Source organism: Pinus tabuliformis, chromosome 1_2 (assembly GCF_031772625.1).
Source record: "Pinus tabuliformis cultivar Carrire ecotype Pingquan chromosome 1_2, CPIR1, whole genome shotgun sequence".
Taxonomy (NCBI): domain Eukaryota; kingdom Viridiplantae; phylum Streptophyta; class Pinopsida; order Pinales; family Pinaceae; genus Pinus; species Pinus tabuliformis.
This window is the reverse complement of record NC_142298.1, coordinates 1,023,364,501-1,023,375,402: the sequence shown is the minus strand read 5'-3', so window position 1 is coordinate 1,023,375,402 and position 10,902 is coordinate 1,023,364,501. Positions and strand designations below refer to the sequence as shown.

Below are 10,902 nucleotides of genomic sequence, written 5' to 3'. Positions count from 1 at the left end.
GGACAAGCTTTTCCCAAGGTCTGATGATGGGCTTGGGAAGTGCAAACTGAGTTTCTACATCTGCATGTACAACTGCTGCTTTATTGGGTATTAAATCTGAACCAACTGTAACATTATTGTCTCATTGTTTATGGGAGTCTGTTTCAATCTTCTGAACAGAAACAGGTTCAGAATGATGACTCCACTGCTGTAATTCTTCCTGTTGTAGCTTTGTCTCAAGCTGCAAAAACTCAATATTCTCATGTGCATTTTGGAGACAAATTTTAATATTGGAAAGAGAGGTTTTGTTGATCTTAACCATCTCATCAACAGTGGAAAGTATTAAATTATTTAGTAGTTTCAATACATCATCTATTCGATCCATTTTAGACCAATATAATCAGAGAAGTGATGTTATCTTCAGCTACAAATTGGTCTATAAAATGATAAATAATTGCAACTATTAAATGAGTAGCAGGATACCAATATCACCAAGTCACTGTAGCAGACAGCACAGTACCAATTTCAATGTAGCAAATGACTCGCTGCTTTAATGTACTTGTCAAATTATTCAAACTACTCACACTGTGAAAAAGAGAGTCAATCTTTGACTTTCTTTGCAAATGAAATTTGTCGACAGTCTTAGTAGAGCCTGGTTTGTGTCATCAAGATACTAAATACAATCAATTGCAAGGAAGCTAGATCGAACCCTACAAACTGATTTCTCATCGCTGAACTAAAGCTTCAAAAGAATCAAGTATCTTCACCCAGTGTTAGAATCGGGAAAATTCTGAAACGATCAACAATGTATCTTTAACGCAGTGATTTGTCAAGCCCCTTTTTGGAAGGTCAAAACTCAATAATTCTTCAAATTTAACATTTGTTTGCAAAGTAATGGCATCATTGGTTTCAAATCCTCAACTAGCAATGGCCCCTGGATTTGTCCCCTTCGCAAATGCAACACAAGGAATACAATTTAGATGCAAATCACCTATGGATATAATGAGTATTTCAGCCTCCAATTTGACTCCTTAATAAATTTGGCCTAGGCAATATATTTGGAACACAAACTCGCCCTTGACACCTTGAGATTTCAGAGCACAATTAAATCTGAAAACACAACTCAATCCTCAGGTAATGTGACAAATAATACATCCCTTATTGTCTGATCATAAACCCTGTGATATGTAATTCAAACTTCAGATCTGGAAAATTAGATGAAGAACTGTTTTTAGCCATAACATACTTGTTCCTTCATTTAATATAACTCAGAAATTACAAAATATAGCAGAGCTTTAACATTTGACGAGGGAAACCTGGTGTAATTTCTCCACAAAGATCTCAGCCTTTGACAGTCAGATGGAGCCAAGAATAAACAGTTTTCTGTTTGCTATGTTCAGCCCTTTTTCGTTGGTGTAAACACTAGCAAGAAACCCAACCTCTTCACTGTTGTAGCAGCTCCCCCACACTGATGCTCTGTGTGACCCAGCCTTCCTAATGGAAGAAATATATATCTGGAAAAAAAATGCAAAGCGCTTGAGAAAGCAGACGTGACTTCCACACTCATTGAAGTTTTTGTTCAATGCTTTAAACACTGTGTATATAATGCAAACTGTTCCACCACTTCAAATGAACCATATGTATCGCAACATAGGTCACAAAATTTCGATTCATTTCAGCACCTAGAGCAACGTATCGCAACACAGGTCACGACTTTTTGAGCACCGTATCATATATATATATATATATATAAGGAGAGCACCAAGAGTACTGCATTATGGAGAACACCGAATTATACAAGCACACGTTCAAGGAAGTTGAGGCATATCAATGTAATCTTCAACATCGCACAACGCACAACAAGAACATAGTTTTAAAAAAAGGGTTAACGCAGGTCCAAACACAACCTATCACGCTTAGTCTCCACACCAGTCTTCAAATATGCCAACGCAACAAATCACACAGCGTATTCCGCAAAATTAATATTATTCAACCAAAAGGGCGCAGAGGATTATTGATAGGCGCAACTCTCAACATTGCATAAAAATATGAATCGATTTTTTTTGTTTAGGAGTTCAACACGTAGGAGCAGCAGAAAATACGGAGGATTTCGGGCAATAACCTATCAAGCATCTCCCCTCAAGTCACACCATTTCCGCAGGCCCTCATTGAAAAACTATATATGTATTAACAATAACTGTAACAGCAAAAGACAACTTGAGCCGAGCCTCATAATCATTTTCTTTAACCATTACAGAAATTCATAAACATCAATCATTTAAAAATCATGTCCTTTTAATAACTTCATCAGATCTGAGACAGTAGATTCCATCAATGGAGATTACCAAGAAAATGTGACCTATGTGGAATTCCCGTGGCTTTGCTCGCTTTTAGAGAAATCCCTTTGAATTACCTTAAGGCTGCTACTATTCGAATATGAATCTACAGATTCCAGATCGCGTGAATGAGAAGAATCAGATAGCCATGCGGACAGACTCAACAGAGCAGTGTTGTTTTCCACCGGAGCAACGTTCTTCAATGTGACAGTGTTCTTTTCCTCCAGCGTTCAACGGAGCAGTGTGTTTACACAGGATATCAGGCTTGACAGAAAAGGTCAGATGACTGATAGGCAGGTAATGGCAGCGTATTGTACGGAGCAGGCTTTGTATGGAGCAGCGCTTTTAAATGGAGCGTTTATGGACAGAGAGCACAGGTAATGTCAGATAGAGATCAGATAACGTAGAAGAGAGTCTTAAAATAGCCAGAGTCAGGTGCAGCATATATAGTGCCAGAGGTCAGGTAGAAGAGGCAGCAGATTTCTGGTAGACAATGAATTAATGGAGCGTTTTAGGTAATGGGAAAAACTGACATATATATAGAGACCACAAAACAAGTGGCTCAAATTGGAGCAGGACCAGCAATCGCCTACTCTGATACCATGTTAAACACACATGGGCAGCAAGAAAAATATGAAAGATAAAACATGAGAGTGCATCTTTTATTAACAATTGATATACATTTATAGTACATATTGTGACCGTTGGGTTCCACATCCCAAGGTCTCTTGGACTACTTTGTCTATTTGGCTTCCACACTAACCCATTGAGGATTAGGTGTCCAACAGTTTCTACACTCATAGCCAAAATATAAGATTAAATAGGAATCCCTTCCATCTTAATGTGGCTCCTATATGGGCATACGTAGATTCATAAAGGCCTTTCACTCAAATATTATGGTATATTCAATGACATATTAATCCTCATAGCCCCAAGATTTAATAGAGGAGCCAAAGGCTGGGGTGTGCCCTCATCCTCTCAGTCAAAATCCTTTTGAGAATGCTCTAAAGCCAGGTCTCTTGCAACTAAATTTCAAAGGTCTCTCAGGGCTAGCCTTCATTGTACAACAATCATAAGATATTCCAAATATAGAAGTAGATGACTCCCAATGCAATCAATTTTCCTCAACCTATGAGTGGAATGCCATAATTAGTCATTCTAATGAGCTCAAGCATCAACAATTGTGCTCCCTGAATGGGCGCATCAAACCTAGTCCTCGAATTTAGATGTGTATTTCTATTAAATGGATATTTTATGGTTTACTTAAAAAATCTAGAGGATCATCAAAGATTTTGTTCAAGGAAACTAGTTTTCGTGGTATGGCCACTCTTGTTTGGTTAAGACTTCTTAATTTTCCCATTGATTTGTTAACTCTAGATATTTCAGATTGTGTTATAAACTCACTACATGTCTTATTAAGATAGATAGATAGAGGCTTGGGAGGGTTATTGTAACCTTTGCATGCACCTATCTCCAAATACATCTCAACAAAGAGCTTTATGATAGGATTCTCATTGGTTGGAATGACATAACCTTTTCGCAATTAATGGATTACGAAAACACAACTTTCTATTATAGATCCTCTCAACAACCAACTCATCTCCACAATGTTTTCCCTTCTTCTCAAGGGCATTCCCACCCCACTAAAGCCAAGAAAAAGAATCAAGGATGGAAAGATCCAGGAGACTCAAAAAAATAAGAATTCCTAAGCTCACAAGCAAGACAACATGTAGCAACAAAAATGATTTGCAACTAAATCTAGTCCTTTAGCCTCAGCTTAGCCCTAGGCAGTTTCATTTCATCCCATAAACTCAAGGGGCCTTTTCCTCACATTGTAGTGACTCATGGGTCCTTCCTCCTCATGTATAAAAAAGAGATACAACCATGATCTTGGCTTCACCCATCAATGGGCATAATCATATTCATAAATCAAATCACTCAAGCACTGATAAGGAAGCAACCATTGTTGCAAACCCTCCTCAAATAGAAATGCCTCAGGGCAATGCAGCGATTATCTAAAGGAAGAAAAGACCTTTATTAAATCCAATGATCATTTTTGCCCTCAAAGCCTCCATATCAATATAGGTATTTGGTATTTCCAGTCACTCATTAGCTTAGATTGTTTTTAAGACAAGTTTCCAATAATAAGTTAATCTAAACTAATTAATAATTTTTGTTATACAAAATATATATATATATAAACAAGACAAGTTTCCAATAATAAGTTAATCTAAACTAATTAACATTTTTTGTTATACAATATTATATTATATTATATTATCTATATATATATATATATAGAGAGAGAGAGAGAGAGAGAGAGAGAGTTCTGTTGCTTTTAAATTTTATAATTAAAAGTATCATTTCAAAATTTTCATTTTTGCATTTGATTGTTGTAAAATGATATAACCATTTAAAGATAATTTATAGTTGCATTATTTAGAATGTCTCTATTTATCTTGACTTCTTCTAATCCTTTGCTTTTGTTCCTGGAGTGCACTTCAATTGGTTATTTCTTAATATGTAATATGAAGTATTGTGCAGATTAAGAAATCCAAGGCTCAAATCCCAGAATAGCATAATACAGTGGGAGTTGTGCCCATATTTGAAATCCAAGGCTCAAATCCCAGAGTAGCATAATATAGTGGGAGTTATGCCCATATTTGATCTTGACTTCTTCTAATACCCTTCCTTTGGCCAATTCCTCAAATATATATGTATATAATTAATTATAATTTTGACATTACTTAAAATGTTAAGACATGGAAATCCAGAATATCTTGTAAATTAAAAATATTATATTATTTATTTTTTTTTGCCATTTTTCATATAGCATATTTTTTTAAAAACCAAAAAACCTATCATAACTTAATTGTAAAACCATAAGGAAAACAACCATCTCTAATTGTTATTCACGACACAACATATTACCTATATTATATATATAATTAATTTCAAAAATTAATATCTTTATTAATTAAAAAAATATTTCGAAAATTTATTTAAAAAAATATCTAACATCTTCTTTTATCAACCGTTTAGAATTTCAATTAATTACTCATCTCTTCATCCTCTTCTCTTACCTTGCACGGTAAGAAATATGGGCATAGTGCACTTATTCTTTCATGACGTATAGTTAAACAACGCTCTGCATGTAATGAATAGTAGAGGCCTAATAGTTCCGGATTTGTCTCTTAAAGAAAGCTAGCCTTCCTTTTAGGAAGAGGTCATCCTTGTGCAGTTATCTTATTTTGAGTGACGTGATTAAGTTGTCTTATTTGATTATTAATATATTTTTGAAAAACTTTTTGTTTTCTTTTATATGTGACTCACATTAAATTTGTTTTTTTAATTAAATTTTTTAAATTTAAGATATTAACTTCATAACAAAAATGGAATGCTTTATATTAATCATATTTTTTTATTTATATTAAATTTACATAAATTTATTTTATTTTATTTTAAATAGGATGTGAAATATTTTATATATCATTAGTATTAATTTAGTTGTGTTTTTTGCTTTATTTTTTATTTATAGTTTTTTCTCACATTTAAAAGTAAAAATAAGATTTTTATTATTTTTAATTACTTTATTTTTCTATACAAAGTTGATATAGGATTATGCTTTTTGATATAGATATCAAAATATTCTATTTATGGTGGAGAATGAAATATTTTTATATTATTAATATTTTTTTTAGACATTTGTAATACAAAAAATGAAAGCAAATTATCTCTCCCATAGGGATGTTAGCTACCACATCAATAAACGTAGATGTGAACGCGAAAGGTTAAGGACAAGTGTCTCTCCAGCATTGCAACGTGTAAGACATGTATGATGGGAATGGCATCTTATTGTTTGGTGATGCTCCTTACTCAACATGAAAAGTTGGTGGGAGAAAAAAACTATTACTTTGTGATTTTGTTATGTGCATCAACTCTAGCTCACTTAGTCTTCGATAGGTTTGCCTTAATTGCTCTGACAAGATCCACCATGGGAGCAGAGGAAGCATGCCTACAACTCATTAATTGCTCCTCGCAATGCAAAAAGAATGTTTTCCTTAAGGAGTGTGTCGCACTATACACTTGTCCTACCTTTGTCCTTCCCTGGTAAAGTAATGATCCTCCAACTGCATGTGATTTCTCCTCCTCAGGTGATTATAAATGGCATGGGTTATGTAAAGGGTGGCAATTGTATGTGATATTTCACGATAAGGTCTGTAACATTGTATGGTCTCTGGTTTTATTTTATTCGGTCATGCTTGGCATGGCCTTTTCTGTGCATCGACAACCATTCATTTAATACTCGGTTGAGGGAAGTTCTTGAGGTTAGAGAGTCCCTCTATTTGCAAGGTGTCGAAGTCATTTTCTTTTATTTTTTTCTTGCACAGTGCAACTTCAGGGCCGATTTTTGAACTGGTGGTCATGGTTCCCTCATCGGTGCTTCATGGCCTTCACTTCCTAGGTATCCCTTTCAACTATTCAGTTTTGGTGTGCACGGTCTAGTACTAGGGAAAATTTTCGGTTTGGTTTTAATGGTGTATTTTTCTACCTCTTCAAAGTCGCAATGGGGGTTATTTGGATTTTCGGGGCATAATATGGGGGGGAGTTGTGTCCTATTTATGTTTACACGTGATTTTCCTTTGTCTTGCTATAATGTAGGATGAATAACAATTAGCCTTGGCCTAATTTTTGTTTCTAGTCTCCCCTCCCTGCCATGAGCACTTGTCCCTTGTATTATTGTTGCTTCTTGCTTCTCTCTCATGTTTAAAGCACTCGTAAACCACGAAGGGTCACAACAGTTGTGAGTGGGTTTAGTTCTTCTCGTGGTGTCATTTTTAACTCCCTTTGACTTCGTGGATAAAGGATTCTCCAGGTGGTGTGGGTTTTATCCAGTTCTATGCATTGCAGGTTTTGCTGATGATATAGTCGTATGTCGAAGTACCTCACATCTTCTCTCTATGAATTTGGTTTCACATTTGGTTAAAATCCCTCAGGGTGGGATATGGGTTAGTCTACATTGTCTTCTTAGTGCACTTCTTCCTATGGCTATGCCACCTTGATAGAGAATGGCAAGATGTAGGGGAGGCTCCAGCAGTTGGTTTATCTCCTAGCCTATGTGTTTCTTTGGATGGAAATCCATGGAAACTTTATTTGACACCATCCCCCCGAAAGTTAGAAAGGAGATTCGACACCTTGAATCTAGAGAATTTGGGGACAAAGCTTATTTTTCAAACTCCAAAGTGGGTAAACAAGAATTCAAATGGATTCCATACCTTCACAAATTTCGAAAGAGAAAATTGCACTTCCTACATTCTGTTGCAGGTTACCAACAGTTGGACTCTCTATTCCATTTGGTCATCTGAGGCAAACAAGTGGACCATTACAGGATATTTGGAGGTCAGGAGGATTTGAAATGCCTTCCAAGAAGCATTTGGCATTGTTTGGATGATATTCTACTACGTCTACAAAGGGTGGAGAAGTATGTTGTGTCAGATTCATATTCCGACTCGGAGAACATTTCTGACACTCCAGCAGTGATCAATGCTCCACTGGTCAATATTGTACCACATCTTAATATTGCTCCTCCAGCAAACCGAGGTCCTTTGTTTCCAGTATTTATCTCCGACTAGAGGTATCAACTTCATAACAACTTTTGTTTTTGGTAGTTTCTGAAGGATTTTTGGTGCACTTATGGTTTAGTGGATCACAAGCATCATCATGGTGAATCCATGTTGGTTCCCATTCCTCTCCATGACATCTCTTCAATTATTTTTTTCCCTCTATATGGTTTCTGTTTTTTTCCTTTTGTACTCAAAGGTTCAATCTTGGTATTGGACACATTTAATGGAATTCTGTGAGAAATGTCTAACTTGGTAATGTTAAAGGATGATATAGATAATATTTTGGAGCAGAAATGTGCTCAGGGTTGTACAAAGCGCTCTAGTTATGAGCGTTTTCCACTTTTAGATAACGCCTGTCATATCCATGTACTCTTTGTAAACATCTTTTGATAAATGAAAATTTTATGTTGATTTACAAACAAAGAAAATGGAAAAAAGTTATCACAATAAGAGTGGAATTATTGATATCTTATAATACTTTTAAGTAAAGCTAACCAAATATGTATTATTATATTTGTGTTTTTCATTATAGATTGTATTTATTTATTTTTTAGTGAAATTTTTATTTGAGAATGGATGTTTTCATAGTTCATACTTTGATTCCAATCAATTACTTCTAAAAAGAAATTGTGGTGCATGGGGGATACATTTTATTTTTTCCATGCATGTAAATCCACATTAAACATGTTAGGAGTTACACATCTCCATAATTATCATTTTCAATAATTATTAGTAATTATTATGTGGATGCTGTAGATTTAACTTCCATGAAATATTCTAGAATTTCAAATGTAGATATGTCATTTTCTCCCTTTTAATTAAATTGATTTATTAAATAAAAAATGTCATATGAACACATGTTCATATGATTAAGAGCTATGGTTTTTTAAGCATATAGCATTTGTAAGTCATGGTATTGTAAAAAAGTCTATTTATCGCTTGGGAATCTCCATAATAAAATAGAGATAAATTTTTGTGTTTAAAAATCATGTTACACATTTATTTAAATTTACTCACAATAATAATAACTCTAAAAACTTGTTTAATTACCCATTCCACTAATAAAAAATAAATAAATTATAATTATAATTTTTTAACTAAAATATTAATATAAAAAATATTAAACTTCATTGCTAACTTATACCATTTTAACCAACATTCTTTTACAACGGCCATAAAAACCCACTCAAGGTGATCGGATTTCTTTAATGGGCATTTTCACTTTTCTAATTTTCATTTTATTTTTTAAGGTAGATATATACATTTGAAAATATTTGATAAATTAGTTTGTAAAGTATGGAAGCTTAGTTTGTATTAATGATATGTTTCAGTTTTGTAAATTCTCATGGATATTGTGTTAGTCGATCATGAATATCATATTAAATTATTTTATTCTTGAACTTAAAAGAGATTATTTTATTCTTGAACTTAAAAGCAATACTGATATTTTACTAATATTTCATTTTATTATTGATTTAAAAATTATATTAATTATTAATATTTTTTTATTTGAATTTTTTATTTTACTCGATCAAAAAGATGATAATAATGCATATCACAAAATACTAATATATAAAAAAGTTGGGATAATAAACCATGCTGGTTAGTTCGAAATTAATTAGTTAAAAAATTCTCTTATATAATTTCATTAAAAAAAATTATTTAATATACAAAAATATTAAAATATTAATTAATTAATAATATTAAATCAAAAATAAACCCAATTATAAATATTAAATATTTTTCCGATATATGATAAGTGAACAGACTACATTTTTAGCACAGCAAAAACAGCATTCTGAATATTGTAAGCAGGAGATCATATAACATATTTGATCACTTGAGGTTGTAAACTTATTTCGCTCTCTGTGTTGTCATCGAGGAGGAGGAGGACCGGCTCGCGGACACAACCAGCAGCAACACAGGAAGTAAAAGCTGCATCAGAAGCCCATTTTTGTTAGTGATAAAATGTGCAATTTAATAAAGTAATTACCAAATAACTTTTTTTTACTAGATAAGTGATATAATTTTAAGTAAAAATGTGATTATTGTATTTAGGTTTCTGTTATCTATAATGAATAAAAAAAAAAAAAAAATCAGGTAAAAATTACATAAAAGAAATCTGTGGGGACTCTTCTCTAACTAAAACATATTTTTGTGCGATTTTTTTGTTCTTCAAAATATATTTTTAAATAAATAAATAAATTCAACACCCTGAAAACCCTAAAACACTATAATTATACAAATTAAACAACAACAATAATAAAAATTTACTTAATTTTTAAACCGAAAAAATTATTTAAAGATATCATTTCCTTTCCTATATGAGTTAGCCCATGCCAAATCAAATTACCAAAAATGAAGCCATCATGATTATAGTTTCAAAAGTATCAACATAGAAAAATTCCCAATTAATATTAACGAATTACCATGCCAAATCAAATTACCAAAAATAAAGCCATCATGATTATAGTTTCAAAAGTATCAACCTAAAAAAAATTCCCAATTAATATTAACGATTTACCATGCATCACAAAAACAGCAAGGCCCACAGCAGCCGCCGCCGCCGCCACCAGGACCCGGTGGGGGAGGATCAGGACCGCCGCCACCTCCGGGTGGTGGATGTGGATGCGGAGGATCTCCAGGACCTCCTTGAGAATCCATCTTCAAATTTGATGACTTATTACAATAACAATAATAATTTCCTTCTTCACATCATTCAGATCTACGTTCTATCAGTTCTATTTACATATATACATCTCAGGAGTGCCCACGATGGCTAGTTTTACAGTCTCAAACTAAAATATAGGTAAAAGCCTGTGACACGACAGCTAATTGCAGCCTTGCACGGTAAGAAATAGTGTGTATTGTCTATATTATCTAGTTATGTAGTTTATGGTTTGGTGACCTAAACATAAAAGTCGACTTCGAACCCTAGTTGACGTGCATTTATACAACACTCG

General features: G+C 33.5%; 1 long non-coding RNA gene across 1 annotated transcript; it reads right to left on the bottom strand.

Annotated features, from left to right (window-relative positions):
- Positions 1-9,688: 9,688 nt before the first annotated feature.
- Positions 9,689-10,678, bottom strand: LOC149209598 (uncharacterized). The gene is made up of 2 exons (XR_016252232.1): positions 10,464-10,678; positions 9,689-9,874 (listed from the first exon to the last, which is right to left on the bottom strand). It is a non-coding gene; the product is annotated as an uncharacterized LOC149209598 (long non-coding RNA).
- Between the last annotated feature and the right edge of the window lie 224 nt (positions 10,679-10,902).